The 19,839-nt window shown below is 35.0% G+C and overlaps 1 protein-coding gene across 1 annotated transcript in view; it reads right to left on the bottom strand.

Moving 5' to 3' along the window:
- The window catches only part of LOC120637847 (nose resistant to fluoxetine protein 6-like), a 97,256-nt gene extending 80,897 nt beyond the window's left edge, over positions 1-16,359 (bottom strand). Inside the window, exon 1 of the mRNA XM_039909882.1 lies at positions 16,202-16,359. The gene's annotated coding sequence lies outside the window, so the exon portion shown is untranslated. The remainder of the gene's footprint in view (positions 1-16,201) is intronic.
- Positions 16,360-19,839: the final 3,480 nt, after the last annotated feature.

Raw genomic sequence — 19,839 nt, 5'->3', positions numbered from 1 at the left:
CAAATTTATCAAACATTTTACATAATTTTAATGACTTTGGACGTTTGCATATTCTAAAAGCATTTAAATTACAGTGACGTCAAACAGAAACCATTATAACTCAAATCTCTTTGTAATAAATGAATTTTTCATGAACGTCTCGGAATAATACACAAACTTTTGACTGCACGGTCTACAGTATTGTATTGTACAAGCTGATACTCGCGATTTCTCCGAAAATTAATTTCTGATTTCCCGTTGAAGAATATTGAAAAAAATTACAAGTTAAAAGTTTCAAGTATGCCTTCCATCCACGAAATATTATTTTACTCTTTAAGGCAAGATTTTCTGAAAGAACGGAACTGCTGAGTGTTCTGTATATACTTAAAAATTAATGAAAGGATCAACATACATGTTTTTAAACCCCACACACACTTCGGAATGCATTTGCAAGAAATCCCACCTCTACAATAAGGATTACCGAGGTACAAAATATGTTCAGCATATTTTGTGCCATAAATAATAGACCAAAACAAAACAAGGCAGTTCGTTTAAGTTTATTTATAACTAGACTTGCTAGTAATTATTACCAATAAAACAATTTGAACTGGAACTATTGGCCAAATGCAATAAGTCAAATAGATTTACTTTGTAGATTTGTTCTTATTTGGACGGTATTACATTCCAGATAGCTATAATTTATTTGATAGAATCTGGCATTACTTTGCGGAATTCCACGATATAAATATTATGAAAACTAGGATTAATTTGCTTTACTCCGCGAAAAGCAGGAGAATCTTTCATCCTTATACTCCACACCAAACAGAACTTAACAATTATCATTGTAAAGCAAACATCACCTGAGGATGCTCCGGTTCCAGAGCGAAACGTGCGTAAAGGGTATATTGCCGAAGATCTGTTTTGTGTGGAGTATAAGGATTGAAGAAATTATAAATTAAACCATAAAGATTCTCCTGCTTTTCGCGGAGTATGGCAAATTAAGCTTTATTTTCATACTAGCTATAATTTAAAAACATTATTTTATATCAGCTGTTGACAGCGACTTCGTCTATATTTGTTTCGGTAATTTGAACAGCACAAGAACCCTGACTATGTCCGTCTCCAGGTTGATATATTTTATATACTTTATTTTTTACAAGCTATTGCCCTCGTTCTTCGTTCGCGTTTGTTACAGTTTTTTATAGCTCCCGTGGGAATCGATTGTTTTTCAAGATAAAAAACGTAGCCTTTATTACTCTCTCCGTTCTTTCCAACAACTCACGCTAAAACCAATTGATTCGTTGATTAGTTATAGCATAAAACAAGGACAATTTTGACAGACGGTTGGCGCAGTGGGCAGCGACCCTGTTTTCTGACGAGGCCAAGTCCAAGGCTAGACTGGATTTTTTTTTTGTATGATGAGCATAAATGTTTTTCAGGGTCTGGGTGTTTATCTGTATATTATAAGTATGTATGTGTATTGTATTCATAAAAATATTCATCAGCTATCTTAGTACCCATAACAAAAGCTACGCTTACTTTGGGGCTAGATGGGGATGTGTCATATTATGTATGGTCATATTATATTTATTTATTTAATTAAACAAACAAACACACTTTTACATTTATAATGTTAGTAAGGATAGCGATGTATGCCGTTTGTTGTTCCATATTGTATAGCTATAAAATATCGATACATCCAACCAGTCCACCCGTACAGAAATACAAACGAATGAGGGTAATAAAAGTAGGTACGTCGTACCTAATCTAAATTTTATGAAAAAAGTTACATACAGCCGCGTTAGGCTTGTTTTTATTATAATGCAAATAAAACGAATAAAAAGTTAGATCCTAAAGTACAAAAGTACAAAAAACTATTGGTATAGTTAGGTACATATATCCACTGCTGGATTAGGTATCTATACTACTATATATCTATAATATCTCACTATAAGTAAGCGGTGATAGCACAGTGATTAGGACCTCGACTCACTTTCGGGGACCCAGTTCAAAACCAGACTCACATCTAACTTTTCAAAGATAATATGTGCGTTTATATACCTACTAAGTAGGTACTAACTACAAAAATTCGCGCAGGTATATATTAGTACGTAGCCGACCGTTAAAAAAAATCATTATTCCATCTCCGGAATGAGATGAGATGAGATGATGAGAAGAGATAGATTATCTATATACTAAATTTGCGTTAAGATTGCTTCAGTGGTTAAGCCAGCAAGCATAGGTAACGTATAAAAAATAATTGTTATTTTGAATCCCATTCTTATTTTATTATTAATCCATTCTCATTCCATTTTTCATTATTATTTTCTTTATTTTCCCCGACAAAAAACAGTAATGCCTGTGCCAAAAATCATTAAGATCGGCACAACGATTGAGCCAAATATAAGGTAAAAGATAAACCAAACCGACACACTTTCTCATGTTTTGTCACAATAAGATGAGTTTAGGCCGTAATATTATGGAGAACTCTCACAGGCATTCAGGTTTCCTCACGATGTTTTCCTTCGCCTTTGAAGCAAGTGATATTTAAATAACTTAAAAAGCACATATAACTTAGAAAAGTTAGAGGTGCGTTGTGCGGGATACGAACTCGGCCCCCCGAAAGTGAAGTCGAGCTCCTACCGAATGCTCTATCGCCGCTAATATGCTAATTATGTGACTTCCGTGAAAAATATATGATGCGGTAAAAATGAACATCTAATCAGCGTTAGGGACGATCACCCCAAGAGCTTTTGTACCTACTGAAAAATTTGCGAGAGTTTTGTTCCTTTGGGAAATAAGAGGAGTTATGTTAAATGAAGCGAGAGACAACGGCTCCCCAGGCATTCCCGGTGTATTGTTAACTAATAGCTGAATGTACATGTTGAGAGTACACGTGTTTTGACATACTTTTATATTCAAATTCAGAATTCATCAATTTTAAGTAGGCCTGCTTTAAGAAGTTTTCAGGCACACTGGTTCAGAAATAAGATAATAAGAGAGAGAAAAAAACTTACCAATTACTGTATTTCCAACATTATTTTAAAATTCAATAAGATTTTTCTATAAGAAACCGGTTATTTTTCTGTTCTTTTATTTAACTTTTGATTTAAAAAAACATTACATTTGTAGTAACCTAACATAATATTTCAACCACTCTTGTTTAACCGGGTACCCAAACCGTCTACTCATATTATGACACAGAAAGGATAATATTATCACTGATTAATTATTTTCTAAAGCTATCATCATGAGGAACTTTATTACCAAGCGAGGAACTATGTACCCGCTTATGCATTTACCATTTTTATTCGTAGCTGATATTATCCACCCATTGGGCCAGCGTGGTGGACTGTGAACAAAAAGCCTTCTCATTATTGAAGGAGACCCGTGGCTTGTAGTGGGCTGGTTATGGATTAATATGATGATCTAGTCTCTATATCTAGTCTCTATATCTAGTTAGTCGATTATTTAAATCATCTTAATAATAAATTATTTAAAAGAGATATATCTAGTGATTCTATTGCGAATAAATACAAACGTTTAGTCTCTAAAGTAGAAATGAGGAAGATTAAACAAAAAGTGCTGAATGTGCAGAAATGTACGATCAATCGACAACAGGCTCCTTTAGTGTTGCCACTGAACAATTAATAAATTCCCATACTTTTCTTTTCTTCGAAAAGCCTAAAATGTTATCTTTTATCATAACTTCTTAACACCTAAGGCAGATAAGAATACAGTTTTCCCCACCCCTCACACTCCCACATCATCCTCTGTGCTTCTACCACTATCTAGTTAGATCACTAACCCGTTTTGCTCTGGGCGGTGATTGTGGGCTTTTCTTCTTTCAATTAACCTGTCTTTAATCTATATCAATCCACTGGTGGACTAAAGACTTAACCTGTCTTTAGTCCACCAGTGGATTGATATAGATTATCGATAATACACATAAAATAATTGTCATCTAAACTAAATTACACAGTTAACAGGAGGGAGTAAAATTTTATTTACAAGATTTGAACCAAACCTACCTGTTACAAGGAAAGATAAATGAAACTGTCGAATTTGTAAAAAAAATCGTAGCAATATGCAATGGATGGCCCTAAGTTAACGCTTGGTAAGAGAGCATCCAACTTGCCCCCTCAGCAAAATCCCACAGTGCTCTCCCCTGAACCTGAGAGCACATCAAGAAAACCCAAACATTGAAGTAATTTTTACTCAATATTGAGAAAGTTTTTTAAAACTGGCATCACTGGTAATGATGGTATTCACTGTGACTTGGAACAGAGGACTGAGGGTAAGAACATACAATTGCCAGTTAATAGCGTCCATCATTCACTGTAAAACTGTTCACCCCGCCCCGATTTCTTACATGCGGAAGATATACGTACAGTGGAATTTAATGTAATCGGAAGTTGGAAAGCTTTGCTCTATGTTTATACATTGTAATAGCCGGAGTTAGTTAAATGGGAAAGAAAATTAAAGTTCTACAGATCGACCTTTTTTAAAATGTAAATAATATTTTTATTTATATTACACAAGATGACCTACACTGCTATCCTAAGAAGGATATACCCTTTACAGGGAATGGACCAAATCTACCTATATCCTTATTTCTTATTATTTATTAATAGTGATGCAATCTTAGATGATAACGGTCTAACCTGTCGGGGTATAGCAGTCAGTGGTGTGCATAGAGGGTATGCACAGGGTATGCAGATAATATAAAATGAAGAAAATCCCCAGTACGAGCTATAAATACTTAAGGGTAGGGTTTTTATTACTCTTACAATGACTATCCTTAAGTACTTTATCTCTCTCTGTATACCCTGTGCGTACCCTCTAAGCACGCCACTGATAGCAGTTATATTAAACTTATACCCCTTATCGGTTCTTACGCGACATCGTACACGAACGCTAAATCACTTAGCGGTACATCTTTGTCGGTAAGGTGGTAACGGCCGAAGTCTCCCACCAGACCAGATGAGGGAAAATTTAACAATATTAATTCCGCAATGGGGCGTATCTAACCCAGGACCTCCCACTAAAACCACAGCGCTCAGCGCTGTGCCAGGGAGGTCGTCGACCTCCTACTCCTCACAGTTCCTCCAACAGTTTCATCTACTCTCCAAACCTGTGCCCCAGTTAGGCTAGCACAGGCAGGAAACAAAAATTATATCCCCTGATTATCTCCTCTAACTAGGGATATAATGACTACTGAAACACAGTTTATACTAGTTCAGTAGTCAATGAACAATTGGATTGTTTTATAATTACACATAGGTATTTGGGATGTAAATGTACCTACGTAATAACTATAACCTATAAATATTAACATCTAAATAATTTGTGAAGTTTTTAAAATTTTGTATTTTATAGTTGCTATGTGTGCAATATGTAATTAAATAAATAAATTAATATATTATCCACATAATAAACATTATTATTATCCACATAATAAACATTATTATATCCTAAAAATCTAAAAAGTAGTATCTTGTTTATGCTAGCCATGCTGCTAGAAAATTGGCCTCATTTTCACATTTATGATATCGCTTGTGTAAATATAACTCACCTCTAGTGACACCGATGATGTAACAAGCCGTGACACTCTGTTAACAAACGGTGAAAGTTCAACTAAAAGTCCGGTATGCGTATTTTCGAAGAATACCAATCTAGGGCTTTGTAGCCAAAGGTTAATCGCATCGGTTTGCAGTGGAAGGTAGGTACCTATATTGTATTTATTTACGAGCAGTCCCTCGCCACTTCATCCGCGTATAAGTCAATCTTAAAAGATAAACTGTGGCCGACTTCTTTTATAACTTTTGAAGGCAACTTGATAAAATCATGCATGACAAAGTTGTTTTGACGGCCGACTGGCGCAGTGGGTAGCGACCCTGCTTTCTGAGTCCAAGTCCGTGGGTTCGATTCCCACTACTGGTAAATGTTTGTGTGATGAGCATGAATGTTTTTCAGTGTCTGGGTGTTTATATGTATATTCTAAGTATTTATGTATATTATTCATAAAAATATTCATCAGTCATCTTAGTACCCATAAAACAAGCTACGCTTACTTTGGGGCTAGATGGCGATGTGTGTATTGTCCTAGTATATTATTTATTTATTTATCGAAACTTTAACCGTTTATGCAGAGCACGCGGCGAAAGCTCTCGAAAGGATTTTAAAACATTCTTCATTGATGCCATGCACTTATTGGTCTGAGCGTGATGATATATAGCCTACAGCCTTCCTCGACAAATGGGCAATCAAAAACTAAAAGAATTTTTCAAATCGGACCAGAAGTTCCTGAGATCATCGCGTGCAAGTAAACAAACAAACAAACAAACTCTTTTATGTATTAAACTTTTATACTATTTAAACCGTTGGTGTGAAGAAGTGCTGGGAGGTGCCCTACGTGATGGCCCAGCGGTGACATTACCGTGTGCTGCGCGCGGTACTGGACAGTACTTGGACTTGACTACATTACTTTATTTTTCCAATTTTTTTTTATTTTTTATATATAAACATAGCCTAAGTTGCTCCTTATTATATCAGCTACCTGCCAATAAAAGTCCCGTCAAAATCGGTCCAGCCATTTCAGAGATTAGCCGGAGCAAACAACCAGACAGACAGACATAAATTTAAAAAAATATAGTTATGGTGTATGTACCGTACGTATTCATATACCTACATAAATATTATCGAAATTAAGCTTAAATTGCTATACTCCGCGAAAAGCAGGAGAATCTGTGTGGTGCAATTTATAATTTCTTCAAAACTAATTCATAAATTAATACTAATTTATTGTACAACGCAGATAAAAAATATATCAGAAAACAAGAATCCATAGGCAAGTTAGATATAGGATAGAATTTGACGGCCTTATCGCTACATAGCGATCTCTTTCACGTAACCAAAGGCGTAAAAGAACATACTCGTAGTTGTATGTTTAATTTTTGTACGTGCTTGGTTATCGGATCGAAATGATGTTTAAAGGGTACCTAGTGTCATCATAATATTCATATTTTGCGGCCACACACACACGGCCTCCTTTCTCATGCCAAAGGAGTTCAGAACTTAGACCTTTCGTACTTGTTAAATACAGGTTGGCGAGCTTTAATAATTGTTGTCAAAAAGCATTGATAATAAACTGGATCGATGTTCTACAAGAGAGACGGCACCGGTAATTTCCTAACTCTTGGCTGGAGTCGTACTGAGATGAATTTAATGCCTTACAATTTTTGGCCTGAACTGGGCATCGCACTCTGTACCTCGTGGGCCGAAATTTAACATGCAAACCTTTTAAATCACCAGAATACCGAGGAGGTTGCACAAGAACAATGAAACAAGTATATGCAATAATACGAATTGCAGAAGTTCTGAAAAAAGAAATTATAGATTTTTTGGAGGTGGCCATCTTGGATTAAATTTTCATCAGAATTTAAGGTTACACACCTAATAAATAATTTATCTGTCAACAGGAAGGGGTAATATATAATCAACAAAATTTTGCCCAAACAAATAACAAACAGGGCAAGAAGCTACGTAAAACCGTTTTAAAAAGTTAAGTAAGAGGCTCAAAACTATTTTGTAATATACGGAAACCAATGTATACTTATTAAGAATAATAAATATTAATAAAAAAAACTGTTTATAGTGCGATTAGAGTGCCAGTGCATAATCGTTTCTAGGGTTTCGTAACTTAAAATGAAAAAAAGAAAGCCTTGTAGGATCACTTCGTCGTACGTCTTGCTGTCTTTTATGACTCTTTCTCCGCAGCGCGTTGAGAAAAACACTAACTTCTACGTCAACGCAATAAAAAAATAAACGGCTGTTTCTGCTGCATATATTTCCACTCGCAAGAGAATCTACAAGCATCCACGAAAGCAATGTCTACCATAAAAAAAATATATCGCTCGTTTTAAGAGAGGACTTCTTCATTTTATGTCATTTGCCATCATTAGGCCTACCTCGGTTAAATTCCAGCTAACCTAGAATTTTGCAAGAATCATACCATTTGCCCAGAAACTTTTTTACTCGTGCTTTATAGCACAAGTAAGAAAAACCATATACCGCTCATTTCTATCAACACAGATATATAGCAAAAAACAACAAATAAATAATCATTTGACGGCCGATTGGCGCAGTTTGCAGCGACCCTGCTTTCTGAGTCAAAGGCCGTGGGTTCGATTCCCACTACTGGAAAGTGTTTGTGTGATGAGCATGAATGTTTTTCAGTGTCTGGGTATATGTTTATTGCAAATATTCATCAGTCATCTTAGTACCCATAACACAAGCTACGCTTACTTTGGGGCTAGGTGACGATGTGTGTATTGTCGTAGTATATTTATTTATTTATTTAATTATATGTACGGAACCATGATTGCGCGACTCTCACTTGCACTTGGCCGTTTTTTATTCTAAGCTATACGCTTTTTTGGGTCCTTTAGAAATATAGGTTAAAATGTCATCTTGTGAAATCATGAAACGTAACGCCGATTACACGCGCTATAATTAAACAATAAATAATCATTATGTGCTTTAGACGAGGCAATTATTTCGAAATCAGAAAAAAGATAGTCGCTTCAATTTGATTTATTTGTTATTTGGTAGTAGATACTCACAAGACAGTTATTCGTGATGCGTGATGTAAGCTCATAGTAAAATCATGTTATAACTTAAATGATTTCATATAAAAAAGCTTACGAATGGTACAAGGTATTCGTTTATAAAAATTTGTAATATGTGTAAATAAATAGACAATTTTATTTTTACCACCGTTATTTTATCACTATATGAACAACATAAGTGCCTCCTAGATACATTCTATTTAAATAAAGGCTAACTTTGACTTTGTATTGGAACCGATCAGAACCATACATTTTTTATGAAAACCGTAAACTATCTCAGGGTCAACTAAACCGTTATATGTTCCTAATTCTAAGGTTGCCAGGCAGAGATCGCTTCTAACCGATAAGGCCGCCTTCTGTATGCTACTTCCATCTTGTATTTTTATTCCTTTTATTTCCCTAACTTAATAACAATTTTTACACTAAAAATAAAGAGTCTAATAAAAATAAATAAAACTATCGTGACGGAGTGATGTGAAGTGGCCAAGCGTATATATATAAAATGGCTGCATTGAACCTCTTGGTTCAAGGCCAAAAACGAACTTTCTTTATTAAAATAGGCCTCAATTATGTAAATTTACTTCAGGTGCTGAGTACCGCTAAATTAGGTAAAAACAAATTAAATTATTAATAAATAATATGAGAAGTTCTACACAGCGATAAAAAGATGAGTTATTCTTGAAAATATTTCTGGTTCACTCGATTCGGTGAAATTTTCAACATAAAATAAAAAAGTCTAAGTCAAATATTTATTTTTTCAAGTATGCACAAAAAAAATACTTATATACTTAGATAGTACTTAAAACTAAAGCTAATTATAATATTTTGGTTACAAATTTAAATTTTTTTCGTTGCTAATTGGTATTTCTTCAAGTAAAAGCTCGAAAAAAATTGCAAGTTATGCGGTCTTGTCAAGCTATACATAGTTATAAATAACACTCATATAGTATGATATTTTGTATTTGTTTTCTTCGCCATTGGTTGCCTGGAAGAAATCGCTATGAAGCGATAAGGCCGCTAAATTGTATACGTTATTTTGTTATACTTTTCTTTTTGGTGTGCAATAAAAGTATATTCATTCATTCATTCATATTTTTAATTTAGTTGTGTACAATAGAGAGTTTCTCCACCTATCTATCTATAATATGAATACGACCTAGTCCTGTCAAAATATGTTAGGACTACATCTCTAGAATTATCTCTATGGGCAAGCGTTCGCTTTCTGATGTATTTCCAGTTTGTTGTCATACCCGAAGTGTACAAACATATCGCCTGAAATGGAGCGGCAAGTTAATAGGAGCCAGTTCTTTTTGCCTCACTTACGCAATGTAGACGATGCAATATCTTTACCTCGATTCCGGTGTTGATTAATTCGGTTATGATATTATTGCTCGTTTTTAGAGTTCCATGCATTATAAAGGAGAAATTAAACCCTATCTATAAGGATTTCATTTCTCTCTCTCGCGTGTCTGTTTGCTTGTCCATCTGTCGGAGCCTATTTTCGCCGAATTTAATTTACAGAAGGTATATAGATAGTAAAAAGTGAAAGTTTAAATTGGAAACTAATTTTAGTGTCAAGTTTAAAAGCTATCAAGAGAATTATCATCATCATCTACCCTGTACCCTGTCTACCAACCTCCACTTGTCCAGCGTGGTGGACTACGGCCTAAACCCTTCTCCAGTGCCCTGTGTACAATCCACCCACTGTGTACAGCCCACTATAGGGCACTGTTCTCCTCTCAGAATGAGAAGAGTTTAGGCCGTAGTCCACCACGCTGGACAAAAGCTGTTTGGTAGACTTCACACGCTCTCGAGAACATTATGGAAAACTCTCCTCCGTTTCCTCACGAATACTGAACATAACTTTTTTAATAAATTACGGAATATCACACGGAAGGCCTCGCAAGAAAATTGTAGCGAAGTGTTTAATTTCCCCGAGGAACTGGAATAATGATTTATGTACGGAATCCACGCAAAGCAGACTCACACTTGACAGGTTTTTTTTAAATGGAACAGTGAATAAGATTGAGAGCAATCTAAATAAAACGCAAGAATGGGTTGCCAAAATAATCTAACCAACAAAATATTTAGATACATTTTGAATAGCGATTCTCATAAATTTATTGTTTGTTTTTGATAAATTACATTTATATGGGTACATTTTATACATAAACCAATCAGATAGTAAAATAGTATAAACGAATAAAACAGTTACTATTTTAAAGAACAAAAACAGGGGGATCAGGCAGTAAAACGATTTAAATAAGTGCCGTTAAAGTTTGTTAGTATAACTAACTATAGCACACTACTAAAGAAGAAAAAACAAACAACTTTTGTTATTCATTTATGAGGGGTTTTACAAGCTTTTATTTACTTTCTCAGGTTTAAGTGAACCACATCCTGGTTCCCTAAAAACAATTTTACATGCAATTTTTGATGTTCTGCATAATGCATGTAGCAAAGGTGAACGTTGTGATGTAAGTAGGACAATTTAGGAATTTATAATTTCGGATTTTTTTCAGATCTCGCCTGGTACGCTAAATTGCTACCGCTAAGAGGTTATGGTAACTACCATTGTTATATGGTTTAAAATATCCCTAACAGGTTAGCCAGCTACGATTTTAGACTGTGTCATCACTTGAGATTGCAGTCAAGGGCTTGTAATGTTATGAAATAAAATGCATCTGAAAATAGGATGAAATATTATTATGTCCAGAAGCCGATTTGATCTGTTATAAAACCACTCGAGTTTGGAGTCATTAGTTTCATCTTGGCAAGGTCTAGAGTCTGATGATTAAAGAAAAATCTATTTATTTTACCTATATATCATATCGACAAAATTTATTAATTTTTTAACATCAGGAGTTTGGCTTTAACTTTTAGTTCTTCTGTTAATAGTTGGAAAATATGTTGGGTTTGGTACTTCTTATACCATACTTTTTAAGCAACGTGCTACTTTACCGAAGATCGTGCAACCGACGGATGACCGATGAAGTTTGGCTATGCTAGTCACATCCGTGCTCACAAAAGACGATAAAGCCAAGGTTTCCCGACGTTTTCATTACCTACACCCACATTAGAGCAACGTGGGAGGTCTAAGCTCTATTTTGAAGTAGAACATTAATTAGACATGATAAATAGATAATAGGATTTAGAAAAAAACCCTGTGTTACCCTTCTTCTTACAAAAATAAGTATACTGTTAAATTGTTACATGTCAATTGCGATTGTTAAGTCACTCTATTTTATTTGAAATATAAAAGATTTTTAATTTGATATGGTTGATCATTGTATACGTTACCTTTGAACATTATTATATCTAGGTACCTATCTAGATATAGAGTTAAATAGGTAAGTAGATCTTGTTTATAACTTTTAAAGTCATAACCCATGTGACACCAATGCGAACTTCTTGATATGATGCAATCTAGTTAAGGCACATTCGATTTGAAGCAATACAGAAGTGTTTCGTCATAAAAGTACTGTTAAAATTAATTACGCACATAATCAGAATTGTTTAGTTTTATTATGCTCTTATTATTCTGATGCACTCAATTCGCTGTTATATAAACACTATGGAAAAATTATGATAGATACTTCTAACGACTAGGTGCTTACAGCAATATTATTTTAATATTGTTGACACTCTTGTTTCGCTAAGGCGACGTTTTTCTGCTCATCGTGTTAATCCCAAGATTGTTTGGAGCGCTTCTATACAATAAGCAGTCTTTTGTATTATGTTATTTTGTTTTCTGTTCTTCTTTTCGTTCCTTATTTGTAGCGGTGTAAATTAATCGTTTTAATAAATAAAGTCATCACTAGAGATGTTGCTTATCAGTAAAAATTCAAATTCTCTATTCATGTCATATTACAGACACTTATGAAGCGTCATACACATGTGTATGCGTAATTGTGAGGTGATTGTGATAACTACTTTCGCCAACTTAAACTAAACGAGGGTTCCACACGCGCCCTGGTCTAAGAAGAGCCCACAACAAACTTAACCTTATAATTTATTTTTTGGTATCACCATCACACGGTTAATTAATATTGAGCTATGCTATATATTTTAAGTTAGAGCAATTCTTTTATCGTTTCGACAGAGCTTTTTTATCCTTCTAGTAATCCTAATAGGATTATTTTAAGGCTTATTTTTTATAAAAACTTTGAACATATTAAAAGACATTTTAAAGATTCCATTTAGTAATTTGTTACACAATAATAAACAATTTCCTTTGTATGAATTACCAATTTTATGTAGCAAACTGCACAACAAGTTTATTTCTACTTCTAATATTAATATTTTTACAGAAGGTAATATAGTAGGTCAAAATCGATTTGCAAGAGTTGACCTAAACTCACAATGTACATAAACTAAACAAAGCCTTAGCATTAAATGACATACAAACATGCCGTCAAAACCTTGTTCTAATGAAATACAATGTGGCTCGCTAAATACAATACGTATCGCTATTATATTTATAAGGTTGTTTGCCTTTCGAATGTAAAAGCGGTGTTTAAATGTAGGTTTTCGCAACACGATGATCATTTTAAGTGACGGCGCTATATTGCTGTAAGCTGTAAATAAGCATTACGCAGCAAATGGCCCGAGCGCGACATTTGATTACGAAATGTTTGCAGACACGCTAGCCCCGCTTTCTTTAAAGAAAGAGATGGCCTTGAATTAACCGAATATCAATGAAGCAGGATTACTACCACTCTACAATACAAAATTGCAAAATTGCTACCACGATTACAAAATAAAATGGCATTTTTTCACATTAACCTACTTGTAAGTTGTAACCACTTAATTTTTATGCGTTGTCAACGTATTCATCGAGATTCATCGGTGATAAATGTTTTTTTAAATAATTAATATCATATCAACCGACAGACGTCTACTGCTGGACATAGGTCTCTTGTAGGGAGTTCCAAATTTCACGGGACCCCAACGTCCATCCTTTCTCCGAACTATGTACCCGGCCTATTGCCACTTAAGCTATAATAAATATGCAACGACAATACACATCGCCATGTAGCCCCAAAGCAAGTGTAGCTTGTGTTATGGGTACTAAGATATGTGATGAATACACATAAATACTTATAAAATATACAGATAAATGTTTGTGAAAACATTTTCAAGTTGTGGGAATCAAACCCAACACTTCTTTTGGGCTCGGAAAGAAGGGCCGCTACCCACTGCGCCAATAAGCCATCAAAAAGGCCTTTTAAAGGAAATGTTGTAAATTTGAAAACAGACCTGTTCCATGTTGTGCTGCTTTTAATATTAACGAAAGATAGCTGCATCAGAATTCACACTTAAAAACCCTTTCATACTAAAATCCCTTTTTAATTAATAATAACAACGGTTAATCTCTTAAGAAAGCTTATAGTGGATTAATCTAGTGGGAGAAAGTGGGGCTCCTCGGAGTATTAAATTATGATCTAACTTATGAGTCTAAATCGAATTACAGCTCGATTAGTTTTGTTGTTAAAGTCACATTTTGCTATGAACTTAGTTTAAATGAACACCTCTCAGAGTACTGAAGGACGTTGGACGACTTATGGAATAAGAGAACTTTCACAATTTAGGTAACCCACATCGCATCACCCGTCTGCCTTTTCATCTCGTTTGCTAAGCTCCTTTATGAAAAGCTTATTACAACCTTTCTCAATAATTTACCTTTCTTACGAAAATAAAACAAGCAAACAATAAAACAAACTCTACCAACTTGAAATTTGGGTTCCTTTACGGACGTAGATATTAATTACAGCGTTAAATTATTAAAATCTTTATAAATTATTTTGAAAAATCCCCCCTCAAGGGTGGTAAAATAGGTGGTGACAGTTTGTGCTGTTTTTTTAATGTTTAGTGTTAGTCTATAAACATGAAATTTAAAAAGTACGTTACATTTAAAGCAAAGACATAAGATGAGAAAATATTTTTTGAAAAACTACCCCAAAAGGGGTAAATTGTAAGTTTGTAAGAAAGTCCTATTTTTCGAGGTCAGAGACAAGGATATATGCTAATCATTAAGGCTAGTAATTATAAATAAAAAACACTTATATTAACGTTTTTTTAGATATTACTTTTTAGGGATATGGTTTTCATTAATATTATGAATAAATGGGCTAATAAGTCAGAGATACACGTACAACAGAATGCAACGCTGATGAAGTTGCGGGCATTCGCTTAAGTCTGTCTCAAGTGCACACTACTAATATTCTTTTTTATTTGCTTTTATAAATCAGATGTAGATAATATAAACTTGAGAGTATGTATTTCTAATTTATTGTGACCTGATTTGATTACGTATAAATCATGAAACTGTATTTTGTGGTTCCGCTGAAGATAGGCGTAGGCGGTCTCGGGTTTTCTTCTAATTGAAGGGCAAATCAAAATTTTAACGCAGACGAAGTCGCGGGCAACAGCTATTATTAATACAGGTATAGATTAGCATAGACTCGATACGGTAATATACTGGAAAAGAAAAGCGGGACATTGCTTTTTTTCTTGCACAACGCTGTCTCAATGCGTCTTAGCGGTTAGGAAGTGTTGTATTCGAAAAACAAATGTAAACCAAATTCTAGACCACGCTAGAGTTGAAGCAACATCATCATATCAACCCATTGCCGGCCCACTACAGAGCACGGGTCACCTGCCACAATGAGAAGATGTTAAAGGCCGTAGTCCATCAGCGGCCTTTAACAGTGCGGATTGGTGGACTTCACACTCCTTTGAGAACATTATGAATTCTCAGGTAAACAGGTTTCCTCACGATGTTTTACTTCACCGTGGAACCAAGTGATATTTAAATTGCTTAAAAAATACTCTTTTAGGAAGTTTAAGCATGATGCATGAAATAACTTTTGGAGATAGAATTTTATTTTAAGATTAATACTAACAGTTTGTAGCCATATTTTCTGCGGAAAATCCTAATATTTTGCAGTCAAGTTGAGAAATGTTTCAACACATGTAGAGTTTACTCGTACATTTTTCACTTTAATAATAAGACCAGCTATTTGCTAGATTGATACGGAAAGCTGAGTAAATAGGAAGCTATCCTTTATTGCTTTATTTTTTTAAATATTTCTTACTTCCAGCTACTTTTTTAAACAAGACAGCTTTATTAAAAATAAGTAGGTTAATCAGCAAAAAGTACTTATAGCCATAGGAAGAGTAGTGTGCGCAGACTAATATTTTAAAATATTATGTTTTATTTAACGGTTTTCGAAAGTAATTATTATTCACAAAAAATAAATTAAAGAACCTATTAAACCTATACGTAAAAGAAAATATATCAACAACTTAAAATACTTATATTTATTTCAAACTTTAGTTTTCGGTAATAAGTTTTCTGTATGGAAGAACGGAAACCTACCTCATGCCCGTTCTAGCACGCACTTGTACATTTATTTAAATGTCTAAAATCTATATCTAATTTAATCATTGTTAATGTTAAACAAAGTTATTTAAATAGAGAATATACCAATATTTTATGCATTTACTTAATACGCTTTAACAAAAATAGCATGCTAATACTTGGCCGTTTATTAATTAACACTTAATTAATTACATAAAACTTCACCTACCTTAAAATGATCGTCCAATTACGTAAAATAGGTATCGATTAACACGCGAACAAACACTTCCTTGTAAACTGGGCAAGTTAGAAAATGCTTCGCGAAAATCAACGAATCGGATGAGCGATCACTGGGCACTGAATGCGCAAGCGCCGGCATGTACTGCAACCACCACCACACTTCACCCAGTCTATACCGGTATGAAAGTGTGGCCACAGCGGCCACAACAAATTAATTCCATACACTCTGCTAACATTGCCACCCATTATGACGACTTTGAGAACAAGATATCGTACGTGTCCGGTCTGAAATAAAACAATTGATGGCCGTTTAATATTGAAACAAAACGATTTTGCTATTTCAGCCGAGACTTTTCAGTGGGGCCGTTTCATTTGCTTGAATAAAAATTTGTTAGCTCAAAAATAACTGTTTTTCTTAAGTGGCAACAATACATGGAGCACTAAATTAGAAATAATAAAAACAAATGTGGGTCATGGGTCAAATGATCGAGCAAAATAATAGGAGCAAATATGTTATGTGATATTTGTATGCATTTTACACCGAGTGACTTGTAGTGCCAAAACAGCACACGCTCAGAATCTCAGCAGATTATAAAACTAATGAATAACACTTACTAAAGACTCCACACTTTTTTTTAATAAGTGTAGTTCAATATTTGTGTAATGTTTATTTTTTCACAATCACTTTTGTGGATCTTCCAAGTACAGGTGACATTGGCGAAATACAACGATTTGGCACACCTGAAAGCCAAAAAAAGCAAAAGAAGAAGAAGAAAACGACTGAATCAGAATATATATTGGACATGACAGCCATAAATGATAGTCATGTCCTTTGGATTGGCATATACAGACCTACTTTCTTAGAAAGCTGCCATTTTTCTAATACTTTTACAGATTATTAGTTTTAATTTTTATTTTACACCTGGCCAGGACTAGAACACTCCCTTAAACTAATTTTAATTATCTTCTTAAAAATAGTCTGGTCTCACCACCCTGGGCAAGATGGGTGATCGCAGCATGTGGCAGTAGTAACGCAGAGAACACTGCTGCCCGGTATCCGTTATATTCCCTAGTCACCTCGTATGTGATATGTCCATAGTTAAATAGAATCGAGAGATGTCTAATCTTCCAAACGAGGTCCACTGTTGTACAGACGACTAAAAGTAAGAATGCTAAGGATTTTTGCGACCTAATGCCAAAGGGAATGTATGGTTCCCCATACAAGAAACGTGTTTTGTGGTGTTTAATAATTTTAACGTTACATTACTGTTTCATAATTATGCACCTTACTTAGAAACCCTTCTGGGTCAAGCTACGCTTATTGTTTTTAACTATTGAAATGCAGGAAATCGAATTGCTTTTATACACATTTTAAAATGATTTCACGAACACTGAACATAGGTAACTGAAGGAACATATAACTGTTATCTTGTAGACTTATAATGTTTTCACGCTTCTCAGTAATGATAGCCAAGTGGAAGGAATTTTAATGAAATTAAAGCATTTAAAGTCAACAGACCAAGCAGATGGTGTACAGAATGTTAAGTGTAAAACCTTATAAACGGAGCAGGGCATGCAAAGAAAACGTCCTTCAAACGTGCCGTGTCCATATACCTGTCGCGTAGGTTAAGCCTCCGGTGTCCGTGATTACACCGGCAACCACGCCCTTCAGACCGGAACGCAACAATGCTGCTTGCCGGCAAAAATATGCATGACGGTTGTACTTTACCGGCTGTCTTAAAAAGCTCTACTACTGCTTTAAGAAATAAATAAATCTTTAATCATTAATTAAATAATAAAATAATATAATTTTTGTAGGTACTTATAATGTTAGCATTGATTTATTATGACTTGGGTATCATAAATACATTTTCATGTTATGGTTTTTTTTTTGCACTCCTATTAGGCAGAATACGTTTAGCTATTATTTAACTTTTATATCTTTGTATGAATGTACCACTTTCTAACAAAACAGGAATTTGAATTTGAATTTAAAATAATGTTAGATTCACATTTTACTCGCTGTTAGTTAACTTTTACTAAAAGTAGGTGTCTACTGAATTATTTATTTAAGCCTTAACCAAAGAACAGTATTCGTTTCGTTTATTCTAGATCTAAAAATGTTTGTAATGCTATTTGTAACCCATGGTTCGGTAGAAGGTGGAATTGCCTTCTTAAATTAATAGAAAGTGGTACGGAAATAGAAGATGTCCTCACAGGCTCTCACGGTAAAATGACTTCAAACGTAATACGTTACGGCATATTGAGATATATCCCATTCGCTGTTACCGGTTTTGAGAAAAAGACCGACTTGTTTGACGTATGTTGTAGAAAGTAACATGGAAATGTGAAAGACATCCCACGGTAACAAAAAGCCAACGTTGTGACGTTTTATATGATAATTTTACTGTTACCAAATGATCATATACAGGTGTTTTCACACTTGATTTCATTTGCTTTTGACAACGTCCCTCGCGCATCGGTGAACGGTGTGGATTTAAGTGGTTGATGCTGGAGTTCCCGGGTTTGAGATTCTGCGTATTTATAATTTAAGAATTTTCTCTGGTCTGGTCTTGTGGGAGGCTTCGATCATTGCTAGTAACCACCCAACCGTGCTATATAAAAAGACGTGCTATTGGGCTAACTACCCGTCACTACACAAGCCTCACTACAGTCTGAGGGGGGGTTCAAGCTGTCCTGATCCCCTCCTCGTTAGGGCGGAAGCCCCAAAAATCGGTTGTGGTGGTTGGTAGACGTCCGGGATGTATACAACTGGTTCTCCGGGCGTCTAACAAAGGCAACAAGAGAGAAAAAGTCCAATTTTGAGAAAGAGGTGAACCGCCGAATCCAACTCGAATGGGCAGCGTTGGGAAAACTTCGTGACATCTTTTCGTCCAAAATCACTCAGTGCCTGAAGACCAAAGTCTTTGAATAGTGCGTGTTGCCAGTGATGTTACAGGATCTGTAACGTGGTCGCTAACTATGGGCCTCATAAGAAGGCACAGAGTCACTCAGCGGAAAAAACTAAGATGGTAGTATCTCTACGATCTCCTCAACGAAATGAGGGGTTTAAGAGAATCGATGGACATTGGTCTCCCAAAGTGTTGAAATGGCATCCCCGCACCGGTAAACGCAGCGTCGGTCGACCCCCAACCAGGTGGACGGACGACATCAAGCAATTCGCAAGGAGCCGCTGGAAACAAGCAGCCCAGAATCGTGGCGTTTCGAACGCCCTACAAAAGATCTATGTCCATCAGTGGAAGTCAATCGGTTCGCTTTTGTCTTCGCTTTAAAGATGTTAGAGAGTTTATCTAAATAGCTATGTTCATTGATAATTAATAGGTTCGCGCTGGACCACTGAGTACCTAGCACACATGATATCGAATGCCATGCTATAAATGCCACTATGAAATTATTAGATATAGTAGTAATCTTATCCTATATTGGTATCGCGTTTATTGGTCCAGGAATTCTCAGTAACCGGCCGGAATTAGAAGATTATGCTACCATCATTTGTGGGATTGAATACATCCTTTAAAATGTGATTGCTAAGGTAAGTTTCTTTGTTTTTAATATGTTAAAACAGATTTTTTACAGCGAGGTTACTACATATTATTATACCTACTA

Source organism: Pararge aegeria, chromosome 4, assembly GCF_905163445.1.
Source record: "Pararge aegeria chromosome 4, ilParAegt1.1, whole genome shotgun sequence".
In the NCBI taxonomy this organism is placed as follows: domain Eukaryota; kingdom Metazoa; phylum Arthropoda; class Insecta; order Lepidoptera; family Nymphalidae; genus Pararge; species Pararge aegeria.
This window is presented reverse-complemented; position numbering and strand designations above follow the sequence as displayed.